Source organism: Bombina bombina, chromosome 2 (genome assembly GCF_027579735.1).
Source record: "Bombina bombina isolate aBomBom1 chromosome 2, aBomBom1.pri, whole genome shotgun sequence".
Lineage (NCBI taxonomy): Eukaryota > Metazoa > Chordata > Amphibia > Anura > Bombinatoridae > Bombina > Bombina bombina.
Genome location: NC_069500.1, coordinates 927694426 through 927712604, shown reverse-complemented (window position 1 = coordinate 927712604; position 18179 = coordinate 927694426). Strand labels below are relative to the sequence as shown.

The 18179-nt window shown below is 36.8% G+C and overlaps 1 protein-coding gene across 1 annotated transcript in view; it reads left to right on the top strand.

Annotated features, from left to right (window-relative positions):
- The window catches only part of TMEM150C (transmembrane protein 150C), a 553275-nt gene that overhangs the window by 362495 nt on the left and 172601 nt on the right, over positions 1-18179 (top strand). Inside the window, exon 3 of the mRNA XM_053703357.1 lies at positions 3707-3820. The gene's annotated coding sequence lies outside the window, so the exon portion shown is untranslated. The remainder of the gene's footprint in view (positions 1-3706; positions 3821-18179) is intronic.

The following is an 18179-nucleotide window of genomic DNA, read 5'->3' as shown; positions in this document are numbered from 1 at the left end:
TGCCTGTCAGATGGGTGGTACGTCACTACTGAGGCGAGCTATATAGAGAAAAAAACATATATCTGCGCAGAGCTATACATCCACAATAAAACATCCACAACAGACTAGGGTAACATAAGCAATGCACTATACTAAGCATTATAAATTTGCCTACGTCCATATTAATCTCTTGTGCCCGAGTATACAGTTACTCATACAGTAGGACCTCAATTTAGTTATCATCGGTCCCCTGAATACACAATATTTTGTGTGGGCACTTGGTTTTGGTTTTATATTAATATAACTTTATTTAAATATGGATGTTAAATGTATTTATTTTATTTATGATTCCTGCATACTTGATTACAATTTGGTTGACTCACATTTTAAGGTGTTATTAGTGATAATTTGGCAATTTGTATGTTGCCATGGTTACACACTTTTGGCGCAATTGTTGCTAATTGTTTGATGGGTGGGGCTTAGTTGCTATATACTGCACATTGTTCACTTGCACTGTTATCTGGTCTGAGGAAGGGGTCTGTGAACCCCGAAACGTCACCACAATAAATATTTAATCATTTTTTGAACTAAACCCAGTGAGTGCAGTCCTTCATTGGAATAGACTGTTTGTATCATCGACTCAGCACCCTGGTTGATGACCCTATTGCATTGCGAGTGCAGACACACACAGAGGATATATATATATATATAAGTATGTATACAAATATATTAATGTATTTTTATGTGTATATATGTATTTACAGTCATATATACACATATAAAAACATTAATATATATGTACACATATATAGACATACTGTGTATATAAGTGCATTAAAGTCCTTTGCCATTAAGCAGATAAAAACATAAAACATATTTATGCAATATTCATATTTAATAAAGATTTTTACTATGAATTTACTGTAAATATTTCACATTTACTAATGCTAATATGCTATCTTGTTAGCGCGATGGTTGTGTTTCGAAAAAAAAAATTGTTGGAATTTGCATGGTCTCGGATGTTTTTCCCACTTTTTTTCTCTATTGATCTCTATGGGGGACTACATTTACGCAGAAAAATAAGTTTGTTTTTTCGCGCTATTTGGGTTAATGCTAGCGCAAAATACGTTTTTTTGGAGCTTGTAATAGAAATGCAACCCCGCAAGCGCAAAAATGAAAATCCAAGCGGAGTTTTTACTTATACGAAAAAATTTAAAAAGCTCCTCTTGTAATGTAGTCCAAAGATCACAAATACAACTCAATGTGAATACTTAGCGTATAGTAAAATGACTGCCACCATTAAAGGGTAGCAAATGTCCTTCATTCTCTTGGTATCTTTATTTGAAAAGCAAGAATGTAAGTTTAGATGCGGCCCATTTTTGGTGAACAACCTGGGTTGTTCTTGCTGATTGGTGGATAAATTCATCCATCAATAAACAAGTGCTGTCCAGTGTTCTGGACTTTCTTTTTCAAATAAAGATAGCAAGAGAACGAAGAAATTGATAATAGGAGTAAATTAGAAAGTTGCTTAAAATTGCATGCTCTATCTGAATCGCGAAAGAAAAATTTTGGGTTCAGTGTCTCTTTAAATAAGCTATGCAGCACCTCAGTTTAGAAACCTATACTGCATAAGAGACTTCTAAAATCAGGCATGTATGTCCTCATACTGAAGTCCCAATAAAGTAGTCACTAGTCCATTTATAGTACTGAGTTCACTGATCATAATGGTGAATGACTTTTTGTCTTAATGCACATGTGAAACATAATTTCAGAATAGAATCAGCCAATACCTTTCTCAAACCAGTTGTCATAGATTAAAATAGCCAATTTGCATGGAAATTCAGACACCACAGTGACCTGCGTCTATGGTAATTCAGATACTGTTGTGAGTAACCAGCACAGCAATGAAGATATTAGTCGGTGCACCATCTTCAACAAAACCTCTGCTTACAGTCTCCTATCGGCACTGCATAGCAAGGAAACCAATGATTGGAGGAGACCTCTAGACCTTGGTATGTTTTGCACTGAACTGGCAATTATATTGGTTTGTCTGCTTTATCAGGCCATCAGGTATATCAGTCATTACGCCCCTTGCATGCTCGCCCACTGTGTACAGGCCTCCTTATAAGGTTAGCCCCCTCAGATGCCGGTAAACAGTGTTGCTTGGTTCTGCTGTTCCCTTGCTAGGGATATGACTTGTGATGTTACAGCTGCTCCTGACTCAGATTCAATAAAATATTGTACAAACGTGTGCTTCTTACCCTGTCTATTTTATTACCGGGGAGGGGGGGAGTTGCAGGCCTGGTCACTGACGTGCTGCCGAAGACCTCTAAGGGTCCCGATCAGGAATACTGATTAATCCATAGGAAATAGTGGTCTCAATTTGTACAGGATAAGTTCTGAATCAGTTTATACTTATATTGTAATAATGTTTTCCTCGATTCAGCTGAAAATGGCAGATTTAGCAGCTATTGTTAGGAGCTTTGAATTTTGATAACAGCAATGGCAGCTGCCCCGTATTGGCATGCTTTGATAATATACTGTCTGTGGTAACTAGTTTCTGGGATAGTGTGGTAATGATAGTGTGTACATATTGTTCTGATTAAAAGTAAATTTATCTGAATTGGTTAAGTGAATATTTTTTCCTACTACAAAGTTTTGGCGAGCAATTTACATTTGTAGTTTGTGTAAGTTCATTGATTGTTTCTTTTACAATACAATATGGGGGCAATTTATTCTCATCTCTGTATTGGGTTTTATGGCTAAGGCTGTCCAACAAAAGCTCTTTAAAACTTTCAGACTGGCTGACAGACAACAGTTATCACCAAATACAAAATATGTCAGATTACGATATCTCAGGATAAGTTTTAATAATTTCATGTTGCCTGAAACTTTGCATCAGTGCTATGTGCACATGCCTGATGAACATGCACTAATACTGATTGGTAGGTATGCACTGTACACAGAACATGGCGCCTTTCACTGTTTAGATATTAGAATATGGTTGTACTATGCACAGTCCTAGAATGCTCCAAATATGTCCCTTTAAAAGCAGATATTAACAAAAACTGATACTGATATTTACATTAGAACTACATAAAGGGGCGTACACTGGATGGTGTAAATGTTAAACAATAGATACATGCATTAAAAAAGTCTCTCTTAGTCTTTTATAAATTCTGAAATTATCACTCTGTGCCACACTCCTTCTGCCAATGTAATAGTCTAGGCAGACACTTCTAGGGGACAGAGACTGGGATATATTGGGCATATCAAACAATACCTCCCAAATTTTCCCTCAATCCAGGGGTGGGAGGCTCAGGGCGGGGCCTTGATTATTTAAAGGGTGTGGCATGAGCAGGGTTAAAGCTGTGGTTAAACCAGTCCCTGGTTTCACTTTTAAAACTGGGACATTTATAGAGATGTTCAGTGGAAGGGAGAGCAGGACAGAGCTCTCAAACCAGGCTAAAACTGCAATTTTTAAATCCTGGATTTGTGTTGGCATCAGGCTATACAGAAACAGCTAGCTTACTGGTACAATTTGTCATCCTTTTAACTACCCATCTACATATTTTAATAATCTGTGCTGCAGATCTATATTTTCATAAATATAATCTACATATCTTAAATACATGGGTATTGTTATGTTATCCACAAACAGTTATAGAAGAAATATATTTATCTGCAGTAGGAAAGTGGTGCTCATATTTTTATATTCTTACTATAGCTCACACACATCTGGATTGTGGTGTCTACGCTTGAAGAGCTTCAGTACTTTGTACATTTTTCATCTTCATCCTGTCAAACGCCAGCAAGACTGGACCCACGTCTAAGGTTTTGGGTAAGTCTTTAATTTTACTATTCTGTATAGTTTTATATAATACTGTTAGTGATCAACTGTAAAAAATACTGTTTTTATTGGCAATATCTGACAAATAAAAGGGACTAAGAAGTTCTGTTATTCTGGATCTTTTGAAAAAGGTTTGGTTTAGTGTCAAATAAAACTGCTTTTTATATTCATGCCCATAGAGGCTTGTCTCTATCCACCAATAGAACGGTGGGAGAAATACCTATCAGACAATGAGCAATTGATACCTCAATATCAGTTGTATCTAGACATGAATTTCCCGCTGGTCTTACCATGTTAATGTAAACAATACAACATTTTACATGCAAAATGTTGAACATGTTTAATTGTTTAATGTAAAGGGACTCTAAACTCAAAAATTAATTAAATAGATCAAGTAATTTTAGGCAACTTTCCAGTTTGCTTTTATTATCAAATTTACTTGGTTCTCTTGGTATCATTTATTGAAGCCTAAACCAAGATAGGCTGATAGAAGCTTTGGAGCGTGCACGTGTCTTTAGCATTCTATTGCAATGTATAACATTGCTTTAAACATTATTGCAAACACTGCTACCAGATGGCTAGAGACACGTGCACGCTCCTGAGCTCACCTAGAATTACTTTTTTACCCACTAAATGATACCAAGAGAATTAAGCAAAATTGACTACAGAAGAAAATTGGACAGTTCTTTAAAATGTTATGCTCTGTCCAAACCATTTAAGTTTAACCCCTTAATGACCGGACCATTTTTCAATTTTCTTACCCTTAATGACAATGGCTATTTTTACATTTCTGCAGTGTTTGTGTTTAGCTGTAATTTTCCTCTTACTAATTTACTGTACTCACACATATTATATACCGTTTTTCTCGCCATTAAATGGACCTTCTAAAGATACCATCATTTTCATCATATCTTATAATTTACTGTAACAAATATATAAAATATGAGGAAAAAATTGAAAAAAAAATGTTTTTTCTAACTTTGACCCCTAAAATCTGTTACACATCTACAACCACCAAAAAACACCTATTCTAAATAGTTTCTAAATTTTGTCCCGAGTTTAGAAATACCCAATGTTTACTTGTTCTTTGCTTTTTCTGCAAGTTATAGGGCCATAAATACAAGTAGCACTTTGCTATTTCCAAACCACTTTTTTTCAAAATTAGCGCTAGTTACATTGGGACACTGATATCTTTCAGGAATCCCTGAATATCCCTTGACATGTTGTATATATTTTTATTTAGAAGACATCCCAAAGTATTGATCTAGGCCCATTTTGGTATATTTCATGCCACCATTTCACCGCCAAATGCCATCAAATAAAAGAAATGGTTGACTTTTTCACAAATTTTTTCACAAACTTTAGGTTTCTCGCTGAATTTATTTACAAGCAACTTATGCAATTATGGCATAAATGGTTGTAAATACTTATCTGAGATCCCCTTTGTTCAGAAATAGCAGACATATATGGCTTTGGTGTTGCTTTTTGGTAATTAGAAGGCCGCTACATATGTATTATGCCCAGCAGTGAAGGCGTTAATTAGGGAGCTTGTAGGGAGCTTTTAGGTTTAATTTTAGTTTTAGTGTAGTGTAGTGTAGTAGACAACCTAAATTATTGATCTAGTCCCATTTTGGTATATTTCATGCCACCATTTCACCGCCAAATACGATCAAATAAAAAAAAACTTATATTTTTCACAAAGGGTCTTTTCATATGCAAAAGAAGGGGGGGGGTCTTATTTCCCACTTGCAGTGGGCTTTCCAACTACCATTTCAACAGAGCTAAACTGAGAGCTTCTAAGTACATTTTTAAACAGTTTTATAATGGATTTTTATATCCGTATCTGTGCATCTTATTCTTTATAGTAGTGTCTATTACATGCAGTTATATGAAAATGAGTGTATATTGTCCCTTTAACTTGTTAGATAAGTAAACATTGGTTGACTGATGATATGATGAACTATTATTCTAGGTTTCTAATTTCTAGGGATGGCCATTAAAATGAAACATATATTTTATCAGATTTGGTTACAGGAAAGAAAGAAAGATGTTGCTGTAGATATTACAGCTGCCACAAATCTACATTAAACTGTTTAACAACAGGTTGAATGTCATTAACTACAGGAAGTGCTTTGCAGACTTCTCAAGCATGTGTTTTGAATCATACTTTGGAATGTTTACAGTTTAAAACAAATGGGTCCAATTTAGTGATATGATAGATCTACATCTCCGTGTAATTGCTAGAAGTGTAACACGTTTAGCCAGAGGTCTCTGCTTTCTGGTAAACTAATCCTGTATATATAGTTACATCCTTATGTTTATTTAACCATTTAAGCAATGCTTTGTTGAAACATAGTAACTTTTTCTTTAGTTAGAGAAATGAATACAAACTTTTAACTAGTTCCTTATTCCTGTACAGTAGCTACAATCAAGCTTCTATGAAAACATTGTTACTAACACAGCTTTTTTTCTTTTGCATTATAATTGAGCAACAGCATCCTTTTTGCTACTACCAGCTAACGGGGAGTTTCTGACTCAAGTATCTATAACACTTTTATATAGAAACATTGCATAGTTAATGGCCAAGACTACCTCTATATGAGGGGGGGGGGGGGAATACATTAACTAAAGCACTAGATGGCAGCACTATTTCCTGTCATTTAGTGCTACAGGCATGTGAACCCTACCTATCTGGATATCTCTTCAACAAAGAAGTGCATTATTTAAATTGTATTCTCTATCTAAATCCTGAAAGAAAAAAATTTGGGTTTCATGTCCCTTTTTACCAGAGCTCTGAGGACACGCTATCCAGACGCACGTTAACTTCAATTGCGCTCAAGTGCTCACATTTACTTTCAACTTGTAATACGAACAATACTTCCAAGGTGCACAAACACCCGGGATAAACCCTTTTTCACTTGCGCATAACTGTTAGTGCCCCCACTTGTAATCTGGCCAATTTATTTGGCCCATGAAAATGTATGGGTGCTGCTTATTTTCCTGGGGTTAATGAATGAGTAAATATACTGGCACCAGGAACAAGAGGTAGTGATGCCAGGTCAGGCCCCATTGGAAAGAAAATAAAAGACAAAAAAAAGAGGGTATTTCAGTGATGCAGAAAACATATGCTAGAAAACATACAACTAATAACATGATGTTCCCTAGGCAGAAATTAGCACATTCACAGGCTACTGAGCTGGTGCCAATAGCTTCTTATTGGCTATAACAGCATCTTTTTTATTTATTTATTTATTTATTGAGGGTTTCATTGAAAGGGACAGTATACTGTAAAATAGTTTTTCCCTTAATGTGTTTACAATTGCTTTTTTTCCAACTGCAGAATAAAGAATGTATGAATATTAGCTTTTTAAGGTTTATTTGTGTATATTAAAGCTCTGATTTTGTGTTTTGAAGCCACAACCTAATAAAATGGGTTGAGCTCGTAGGTATAATCAGATATCATTACTTTATCACCATGTGTACATATACATGTTTCTTTATCTTATATCTGTCCATAAAACAATCACCAGTACATGGAGAGAACAATGGAAAATCAACCTTTTATTACCTTATCTCTGCTATATCCTACTGGCAGTGTAATTTCTTCTGCTGGCTGTGTTTACACAGCTTATCTATTGCTTGGACCTGCGGCCACAAACTTTCAGAATAGGTGGGCATACCACATGCTAAATCAACTATTTCAAATGCCAATATAAGGGTAAAGGAGCTAATTGTAAACAATTTAATACACTCCAGCAGGTAAAGTGGATCATTGGGAACAAATTAAAGGGGATAAAAATTTTGAGTAAAGTAAACTGTCCCTTTAAATCAGGACAAACAAGTTTCTTTCATGTAATTAGCAAGAGTCCATGAGCTAGTGACGTATGGGATATACATTCCTACCAGGAGGGGCAAAGTTTCCCAAACCTCAAAATGCCTATAAATACACCCCTCACCACACCCACAATTCAGTTTTACAAACTTTGCCTCCGATGGAGGTGGTGAAGTAAGTTTGTGCTAGATTCTACGTTGATATGCGCTCCGCAGCAAGTTGGAGCCCGGTTTTCCTCTCAGCGTGCAGTGAATGTCAGAGGGATGTGAGGAGTATTGCCTATTTGAATGCAGTGATCTCCTTCTAAGGGGTCTATTTCATAGGTTCTCTGTTATCGGTCGTAGAGATTCATCTCTTACCTCCCTTTTCAGATCGACGATATACTCTTATATATACCATTACCTCTGCTGATTCTCGTTTCAGTACTGGTTTGGCTATCTACTATATGTAGATGAGTGTCCTGGGGTAAGTAAGTCTTATTTTCTGTGACACTCCTAGCTATGGTTGGGCACTTTGTTTATAAAGTTCTAAATATATGTATTCAAACATTTATTTGCCTTGACTCAGAATGTTCAACTTTCCTTATTTTCAGACAGTCAGTTTCATATTTGGGATAATGCATTTTAAACATTTTTCTTACCTTAAAATTTGACTTTTTCCCTGTGGGCTGTTAGGCTCGCGGGGCTGAAAATGCTTCATTTATTGCGTCATTCTTGGCGCGGACTTTTTTGGCGCAAAAATTCTATTTCCGTTTCTGGGCGTCATACGTGTCGCCGGAAGTTGCGTCATTTTTTTGACGTTATTTTGCGCCAAAAATGTCGGCGTTCCGGATGTGGCGTCATTTTTGGCGCCAAAAAGCATTTAGGCGCCAAATAATGTGGGCGTCTTATTTGGCGCGAAAAAATATGGGCGTCACTTTTTTCTCCACATCATTTTTTATTGCTTCTGGTTGCTAGAAAGCTTGTTCTTTGGCATTTTTTCCCATTCCTGAAAACTGTCATTTAAGGAATTTGATCAATTTTGCTTTATATATATGTTGTTTTTTTCTCTTACATATTGCAAGATGTCTCACGTTGCATCTGAGTCAGAAGATACTACAGGAAAATCGCTGTCAAGTGCTGAATCTACCAAAGCTAAGTGTATCTGCTGTAAACTTTTGGTAGCTATTTCTCCAGCTGTTGTTTGTATTGATTGTCATGACAAACTTGTTAAAGCAGATAATATTTCCTTTAGTAAAGTACCATTGCCTGTTGCAGTTCCTTCAACATCTAAGGTGCAGAATGTTCCTGATAATATAAGAGATTTTGTTTCTGAATCCATAAAGAAGGCTATGTCTGTTATTTCTCCTTCTAGTAAACGTAAAAAATCTTTTAAAACTTCTCTCCCTACAGATGAATTTTTAACTGAACATCATCATTCTGATTCTGATGATTCCTCTGGTTCAGAGGATTCTGTCCTCAGAGGTTGATGCTGATAAATCTTCATATTTATTTAAAATGGAATTTATTCGTTCTTTACTTAAAGAAGTCCTAATTGCTTTAGAAATAGAGGATTCTGGTCCTCTTGATACTAAATCTAAACGTTTAAATAAGGTTTTTAAATCTCCTGTAGTTATTCCAGAAGTTTTTCCTGTCCCTGATGCTATTTCTGCAGTAATTTCCAAGAATGGGATAATTTGGGTAATTCATTTACTCCTTCTAAACGTTTTTAAGCAATTATATCCTGTGCCGTCTGACAGACTGGAATTTTGGGACAAGATCCCTAAAGTTGATGGGGCTATTTCTACCCTTGCTAAACCGTACTACTATTCCTACGTCAGATGGTACTTCCGTTTAAGGATCCTCTAGATAGGAAAATTGAGTCCTTTCTAAGAAAAGCTTATCTGTGTTCAGGTAATCTTCTTAGACCTGCTATATCTTTGGCTGATGTTGCTGCAGCTTCAACTTTTTGGTTGGAAACTTTAGCGCAACAAGTAACACATCGTGATTCTCATGATATTATTATTCTTCTTCAACATGCTAATAATTTTATCTGTGATGCCATTTTTGATATTATCAGAGTTGATGTCAGGTTTATGTCTCTAGCTATTTTAGCTAGAAGAGCTTTATGGCTTAAAACTTGGAATGCTGATATGGCTTCTAAATCAACTTTACTTTCCATTTCTTTCCAGGGTAACAAATTATTTGGTTCTCAGTTGGATTCCATTATTTCAACTGTTACTGGTGGGAAAGGAACTTTTTTACCACAGGATAAAAAATCTAAAGGTAAAAAACAGGGCTAATAATCGTTTTCGTTCCTTTCGTTTCAACAAAGAACAAAAGCCTGATCCTTCATCCTCAGGAGCAGTTTCAGTTTGGAGACCATCTCCAGTTTGGAATAAATCCAAGCCAGCTAGAAAGGCAAAGCCTGCTTCTAAGTCCACATGAAGGTGCGGCCCTCATTCCAGCTCAGCTGGTAGGGGGCAGGTTACGTTTTTTCAAGGAAATTTGGATCAATTCTGTTCACAATCTTTGGATTCAGAGCATTGTTTCAGAAGGGTACAGAATTGGTTTCAAGTTGAGACCTCCTGCAAAGAGATTTTTTCTTTCCCGTGTCCCAGCAAATCCAGTAAAAGCTCAAGCATTTCTGAAATGTGTTTCAGATCTAGAGTTGACTGGAGTAATTATGCCAGTTCCAGTTCCGGAACAGGGGATGGGGTTTTATTCAAATCTCTTCATTGTACCAAAGAAGGAGAATTCTTTCAGACCAGTTTCTGGATCTAAAAATATTGAATCGTTATGTAAGGATACCAACGTTCAAGATGGTAACTGTAAGGACTATCTTACCTTTTGTTCAGCAAGGGAATTATATGTCCACAATAGATTTACAGGATGCATATCTGCATATTCCGATTCATCCAGATCATTATCAGTTTCTGAGATTCTCGTTTCTGGACAAGCATTACCAATTTGTGGCTCTGCCGTTTGGCCTAGCTACAGCTCCAAGAATTTTTACAAAGGTTCTCGGTGCTCTGCTGTCTGTAATCAGAGAACAGGGTATTGTGGTATTTCCTTATTTGGACGATATCTTGGTACTTGCTCAGTCTTTACATTTAGCAGAATCTCATACGAATCGACTTGTGTTGTTTCTTCAAGATTATGGTTGGAGGATCAATTTACCAAAAAGTTCTTTGATTCCTCAGACAAGGGTAACCTTTCTGGGTTTCCAGATGGATTCAGTGTCCATGACTCTGTCTTTAACAGACAAGAGACGTCTAAAGTTGATTACAGCTTGTCGAAACCTTCAGTCACAATCATTCCCTTCGGTAGCCTTATGCATGGAAATTCTAGGTCTTATGACTGCTGCATCGGACGCGATCCCCTTTGCTCGTTTTCACATGCGACCTCTTCAGCTCTGTATGCTGAAGCAATGGTGCAAGGATTACACGAAGATATCTCAATTAATATCTTTAAAACCGATTGTTCGACACTCTCTAACATGGTGGACAGATCACCATCGTTTAATTCAGGGGGCTTCTTTTGTGCTTCCGACCTGACTGTAATTTCAACAGATGCAAGTCTCACAGGTTGGGGAGCTGTGTGGGGATCTCTGACGGCACAAGGAGTTTTGGGAATCTCAGGAGGTGAGATTACCGATCAATATTTTGGAACTCCGTGCAATTTCAGAGCTCTTCAGTTTTGGCCTCTTCTGAAGAGAGAATCGTTCATTTGTTTTCAGACAGACAATGTCACAACTGTGGCATACATCAATCATCAAGGAGGGACTCACAGTCCTCTGGCTATGAAGAAGTATCTCGAATTTTGGTTTGGGCGGAATCCAGCTCCTGTCTAATCTCTGCGGTTCATATCCCAGGTGTAGACAATTGGGAAGCGGATTATCTCAGTCGCCAAAACGGTTGCATCCGGGCGAATGGTCTCTTCACCCAGAGGTATTTCTTCAGAATGTTCAAATGTGGGAACTTCCAGAAAATAGATCTGATGGCGTCCCATCTAAACAAGAAACTTCCCAGGTATCTGTCCAGATCCCGGGATCCTCAGGCGGAGGCAGTGGATGCATTATCACTTCCTTGGAAGTATCATCCTGCCTATATCTTTCCGCCTCTAGTTCTTCTTCCAAGAGTAATCTCCAAGATTCTGAAGAATGCTCGTTTGTTCTGCTGGTAGCTCCGGCATGCCTCACAGGTTTTGGTATGCGGATCTTGTCGGATGCCTCTTGCCAACCGTGGACTCTTCCGTTAAGACCAGACCTTCTGTCACAAGGTCCTTTTTTCCATCAGGATCTAAAATCCTTAAATTTAAAGGTATGGAGATTGAACGCTTGATTCTTGGTCAAAGAGGTTTCTCTGACTCTGTGATTAATACTATGTTACAGGCTCGTAAATCTGTATCTCGAGAGATATATTATAGAGTCTGGAAGACTTATATTTCTTGGTGTCTTTCTCATCATTTTTCCTGGCATTCTTTTAGAATACCGAGAATTTTACAGTTCCTTCAGGATGGTTTAGATAAAGGTTTGTCCGCAAGTTCTTTGAAAGGACAAATCTCTGCTCTTTCTGTTCTTTTTCACAGAAAGATTGCTATTCTTCCTGATATTCATTGTTTTGTACAAGCTTTGGTTCGTATAAAACCTGTCATTAAGTCAATTTCTCCTCCTTGGAGTTTGAATTTGGTTCTGGGAGCTCTTCAAGCTCCTCCGTTTGAACCTATGCATTCATTGGACATTAAATTACTTTCTTGGAAAGTTTTGTTCCTTTTGGCCATCTCTTCTGCCAGAAGAGTTTCTGAATTATCTGCTCTTTCTTGTGAGTCTCCTTTTCTGATTTTTCATCAGGATAAGGCGGTGTTGCGAACTCTTTTGAATTTTTACCTAAAGTTGTGAATTCCAACAACATTAGTAGAGAAATTGTGGTTCCTTCATTATGTCCTAATCCTAAGAATTCTAAGGAGAAATCGTTGCATTCTTTGGATGTTGTTAGAGCTTTGAAATATTATGTTGAAGCTACGAAATCTTTTCGTAAGACTTCTAGTCTATTTGTTATCTTTTCCGGTTCTAGAAAAGGCCAGAAAGCTTCTGCCATTTCTTTGGCATCTTGGTTGAAATCTTTAATTCATCTTGGCCTATGTTGAGTCGGGTAAAACTCCGCCTCAGAGAATTACAGCTCATTCTACTAGGTCAGTTTTCTACTTCCTGGGCGTTTAGGAATGAAGCTTCGTTGACCAGATCTGCAAAGCAGCGACTTGGTCCTCTTTGCATACTTTTACTAAATTCTACCATTTTGATGTATTTTCTTCTTCAGAAGCAGTTTTTTGGTAGAAAAGTACTTCGAGGCAGGCGGTTTCAGTTTGAATCTTTCTGCTTATGTTTTTCGTTAAACTTTATTTTGGGTGTGGATTATTTTCAGCAGGAATTGGCTGTCTTTATTTTATCCCTCCCTCTCTAGTGACTCTTGTGTGGAAAGATCCACTTCTTGGGTAGTCATTATCCCAATACGTCACTAGCTCATGGACTCTTGCTAATTACATGAAAGAAAACATAATTTATGTAAGAACTTACCTGATAAATTCATTTCTTTCATATTAGCAGAGTCCATGAGGCCCGCCCTTTTTTTGTGGTGGTTATGATTTTTGTATAAAGCACAATTATTCCAATTCCTTATTTTATATGCTTTCGCACTTTTTTATCACCCCACTTCTTGGCTATTCGTTTAAACTGAATTGTGGGTGTGGTGAAGGGGTGTATTTATAGGCATTTTGAGGTTTGGGAAACTTTGCCCCTCCTGGTAGGAATGTATATCCCATACGTCACTAGCTCATGGACTCTTGCTAATATGAAAGAAATGAATTATCAGGTAAGTTCTTACATAAATTATGTTTTTTGCAGGAATGTTATTCATTTGCAAGAGCACTAGACGACAGCACTATTTCCTGTCATGAAGTGCTCCAGATACCTACCTACCTAGGCATCTCATTAACAAAGAATATCATGGTAACTAAGCAAATTCGATAATATAAGTAAATTGACAACTTTTTTTAAATTGTTTACTCTAAATCATCAAAGAAAACATTGGGGTTTTCATCTCCGCTTTAAATAATGAAGTTTGATAAGGTTTTCCTAAAAAGCATCTTTTAATCTAGTGAAGTCAGGCAAGCCTCGATATAAACCGTGTTTTTTTAATTCACAAAAACATGTTTATTTCATGTACATTTTTGATTTTTACCTCATCACAATTAGATTTCTTTGCTTGAGACAAAACAAAATAAACTCAGTCACTGATCTAGACCTTTAAACTTTAGCTGACATCTCACTCACAAACTTAACCTCACTGGAGATCTTCACCAAACCCATTCATCTTTCTGAGTTGTTGTTTTTTTTTTTCATCCTGACTTCTTGCACTAGAAACAAAATAACGGACACAATTAATCAGCCCTTCAAATGAAGACTTTTCTACAAATTGCTCAGATTATATTCAGTGTTTACATTTATCTACTTTATTATGTTCCATGTACCTCAGGCATCTCTAGTGATAACCCACATTACTACTATATACTATATTACTACTATTATAATAAGGGACTTTGTATTAAAAAATGTTCTATCATCTATATTAAATGCAGCTTTTAAACACCTAATCACCTTTCCCAATGGCCTTCTTGTTTAACGCAACAAGTAAAAATGTCATTGGTTCATGTGCTTTTTTTTTGTCTCATAACTAACCTATTAAAAGCATTCTCATTTTTACTAGCTTTCACCATAGTTCTCATATAAAAACACTACATTATTTTAATCCCTTAACGACAGTCACATACCCTGTTTGTGGAATGGTCATTAAGGGATTGTGTGGCTATAATAGCGCGGGTCTTGCAGTAAGCAACAAAACGTGCTATTAGACCCTCCATCCCTCCGAAGGCTTGCTGGCGGCAAAACCACACTATTGAAAGCGGCGGCCCCTTATAGAAAGACCGCTGGTCATTTAGGGGTTTAAAGAGACATCAAACACTTTTTAAAAAAATACTTTGCAGCAATGCAAAGAACGTCAGTATATTTTTTTTTGTCAGTTACTTACTTTTAGCGTTTTTCCCCCCTTTCATTTTTCTCCCAATTTTGCAATGAAATTTGGCTATTGTCCAAAACGAACCCCCCTCCTCTTCATGGGGACTCAGAAATGCTACCCAGGTTAGGAGAGATGGCATGCGGATTCGGCAATATGCGTGCACAGTTAGTATAGTACACGCAAGCTATTATGTCACTGCCCAGCTTCAGCTTAGTGAAGAGGATGAGACCTGCTTAATCAATAAAAATGTGCATGCAAAACTGATTTGGGCCGAAAAGCACATGCACTCAGTCACTATTCCCGAAGATAATTGTATACACAAATCAGAACGCAGATTGGACGTTTTATCTAGTTGGGGAACAGCTCCTTTTTAGGGTCTGGCTTTAATAATGTTGTAGGGAAAATAAAAGTATTTATTTTAAACTATAAAGAAGCTTCGTTTGGATATTTCAAAATATGTTTATTTTATTATACTCAAGTACATTAATCAATATATATGTGTTGTGTACAGGCATTTTTAGTATGTTTTGTAATCCTTTAGTGTTATTTCAATCTTCAAATATAAAAAAACAATGCCTTTTAATCATTTTCTGTTCCTCCCTGTTTCATCAATGTTCTCCTCAATTTCTTTCACTACTTGATTCTCACACTTGCATTGATGTTGTCGTCTCATTTGCTGTAACATTATATTGATTTGTTTTTCACCTTCCCACGGCCGTTGTTAATGGAAAAAAAAAATCTGATTAATATTTCATACTAAACAGTATATGCAAAATCACACTGACTATCTCTAATTCTTATATACAGACATTTTCTCATATTTTCCTCATCTCACACACCAGTATATAATTATTACTACTTTTTTTTTTTTTTTTTTGACAAGAGGCATATATGCTCAGCCACTTTGCTACCGCTAAGCCTACCTAGGTATGCTTTTAAAAAAAATTATAACAAAAGAACAAACAAGAAATCAGAAAGTTGTTTAGAATTGTATGCACAGTCTAACCCACAACACTTTAATTTTGACTTTACTGTCCCTTTAATAGCACTATTTTCTCATATTAAAAGTTCAGAATTATTTTTTTGATCTCAAGCGATAGTCTAGGGTGGGCTAACATCTACATGTCAGATACAGCAGGTGCAGATAATTGACTTCTATGTGGGCTCACAGTAATTTGAATTTCAGATATCGCTTGAGCACTAAGCTGATTTTCATGTAGCTATAATATTAATAATAATAATGGTTTACATTAGGTCTTAAAAAGCACTAAATTTGACAGCGGTATTTTGAATTGCACTCAAGTGCAACACTTAACTCACCACTTCTAATACGAGCACAGTGAGTGCTCTAATAGCCACATTAAGATGCTGTGGTTAAAATATTTAACCATCCACTCGTGATACCAGATTGTGCGTTATTCTTTGCATGAGGTGGCGCAAAGGTAACAGAAATAAGTTGAAAAGTGTCTCAAAATTACATGCTCTATCTGAGCCATGAGGTATTCATTTTGCACTTTTGTTTTGTCCCTTTAAGCTTAAAAATATCAGAAGTGTAGGAAGGCAAACCAGGTGAGGACTACTGAATTTAATCACAAGATACGATTTTATATTACATATTAATATATTACAAGATATAAGATTTTTTTAAAAGTTACCAAAAACTTGTAGGATTTAAAAAATTCCAATATAAAAACATACATACTTATTGTAACCTTGTATACAGTTATGCAATGTCACCTCTCTGCTTATTAAAGGGACAGTCTACACCTTAGTCATCTTAAAGTCTTACCTTAGGTTAAGCTGCAAATAGCCCCCTGCACCCTTTCTATAACATGCAGCAGGAACAGTAAAAAAATTATTTTAAAATGAATTTTGTTTCTGGCCACTTTGAAATGGCTGCCAAGCTCAGCCCACTGATGACATCATAATCTGGGGCTGCATCTAGACACTCTGCTAAATAACATTTGCCTAGATTACGAGTTTTGCGCTTAACAGGATGTGCGAAAGTAACGCCAAAAAAGTTGCATTATTTCACTCCCCATAGCTCTGCCATTACGAGTTACTGAAAAGCCTCCTTGTGCTGTGCGTTATGGTGCGTTAAGCTCCATACCGCACAAAAGCTGAGGGCTGATTTGACGTGCTCGTGCACGCTTTCCCCCCATATACATCAATGGGGTGAAAGTGTTAGAAAAAAAACTAACACCTGAAGTGCGAAATGGAGATCTCCGTAACTCAACCCCATTGATGTCTATGGGGGAAAGAAAGTTACGTTTAAACCTAACACCCTAACATAACCCCCTAGTCTAAACACCCCTAATCTGCCGCTCCCCGACATCGCAACACTAAATAAAGTGATTAACCCCTAATATGCCGCTCCCTGGCATCGCTGCAACTAAATAAAAGTTATTAACCCCTAAACTGCAGCTCCCCGACAGCCACCACTAAATAAAATTATTAACCCCTAAACCTCCGGCCTCTCACATCGCCACCACTAAATAAACCCATTAACCCCTAAACTTCCGGCCCCCCACATTGCAAAACACTAAATTAAACTACGAACCCCTAAACCTAACACCCGCAAAAATTACAATATAACTATATTTAAATTAATAAAAGCTTACCTGTGAAATAAAAATGAACCTAACATTAAACTATAAATTAACCTAACCTTACTATTCTAATAAAATAAAAAAACTACCAATTAAAAATACCTTGCATTCCTATTGGATGATTTGATTCTTCAAATTCAAATCAGCCAATAGGATGAGAGCTTCTGAAATCCTATTAGCTGTTCACAACAGCCAATAGGATGAGAGCTACTGAAATCCTATTGGCTATTCAAATCATCCAATAGAATTTCAGTAGCTCTCATCCTATTGGCTGATTTGCATTTGAAGAATCAAATCAGCCAATAGGAATGCAAGGTACGCCATTTTGAAATGGCTATCTTGCATTGACGCTTCAGTGTACGACGGTGACCGTATGAAGAGGACGCTCCACGCAGGATGGCATCAGCTTCCAGGATATCTCCACTCCGTGCCGCTGGGATGAAGATATAAGGCCCCCCGCGATGGATGAAAGTGTTGCCACTGTCCGGACTTCAGGAAACGTAAGTAGATTTTATAGGGTTAGGTTAGTGTTAGTTTTTTTTTTTTTTCATTATTTTTGGGGTTTGGTTTTTTTTATTAGGACTTTGGGCAATTGTAAAAGAGCTGAATGCTCTTTTAAGGGCAGTAAAAGAGCTGAATGCCATTTTAAGGGCAATTCCCATACAAATGCCCCTTTAGGGGCAATGGGTAGCTTAGGTTTTTTAGGCCAATGCCCTACAAAAAGGCCGTTTTAATGGCTATTGGTAGTTTATTGTAGGTTAGGGGGCTTTTTTTATTTTTTTAAGGGCTAAAAGATTAGGTGTAATTGTTTTATTTTTGATAATTTTGTTTATTTTTTGCAATCTTTCGCCTAGATTT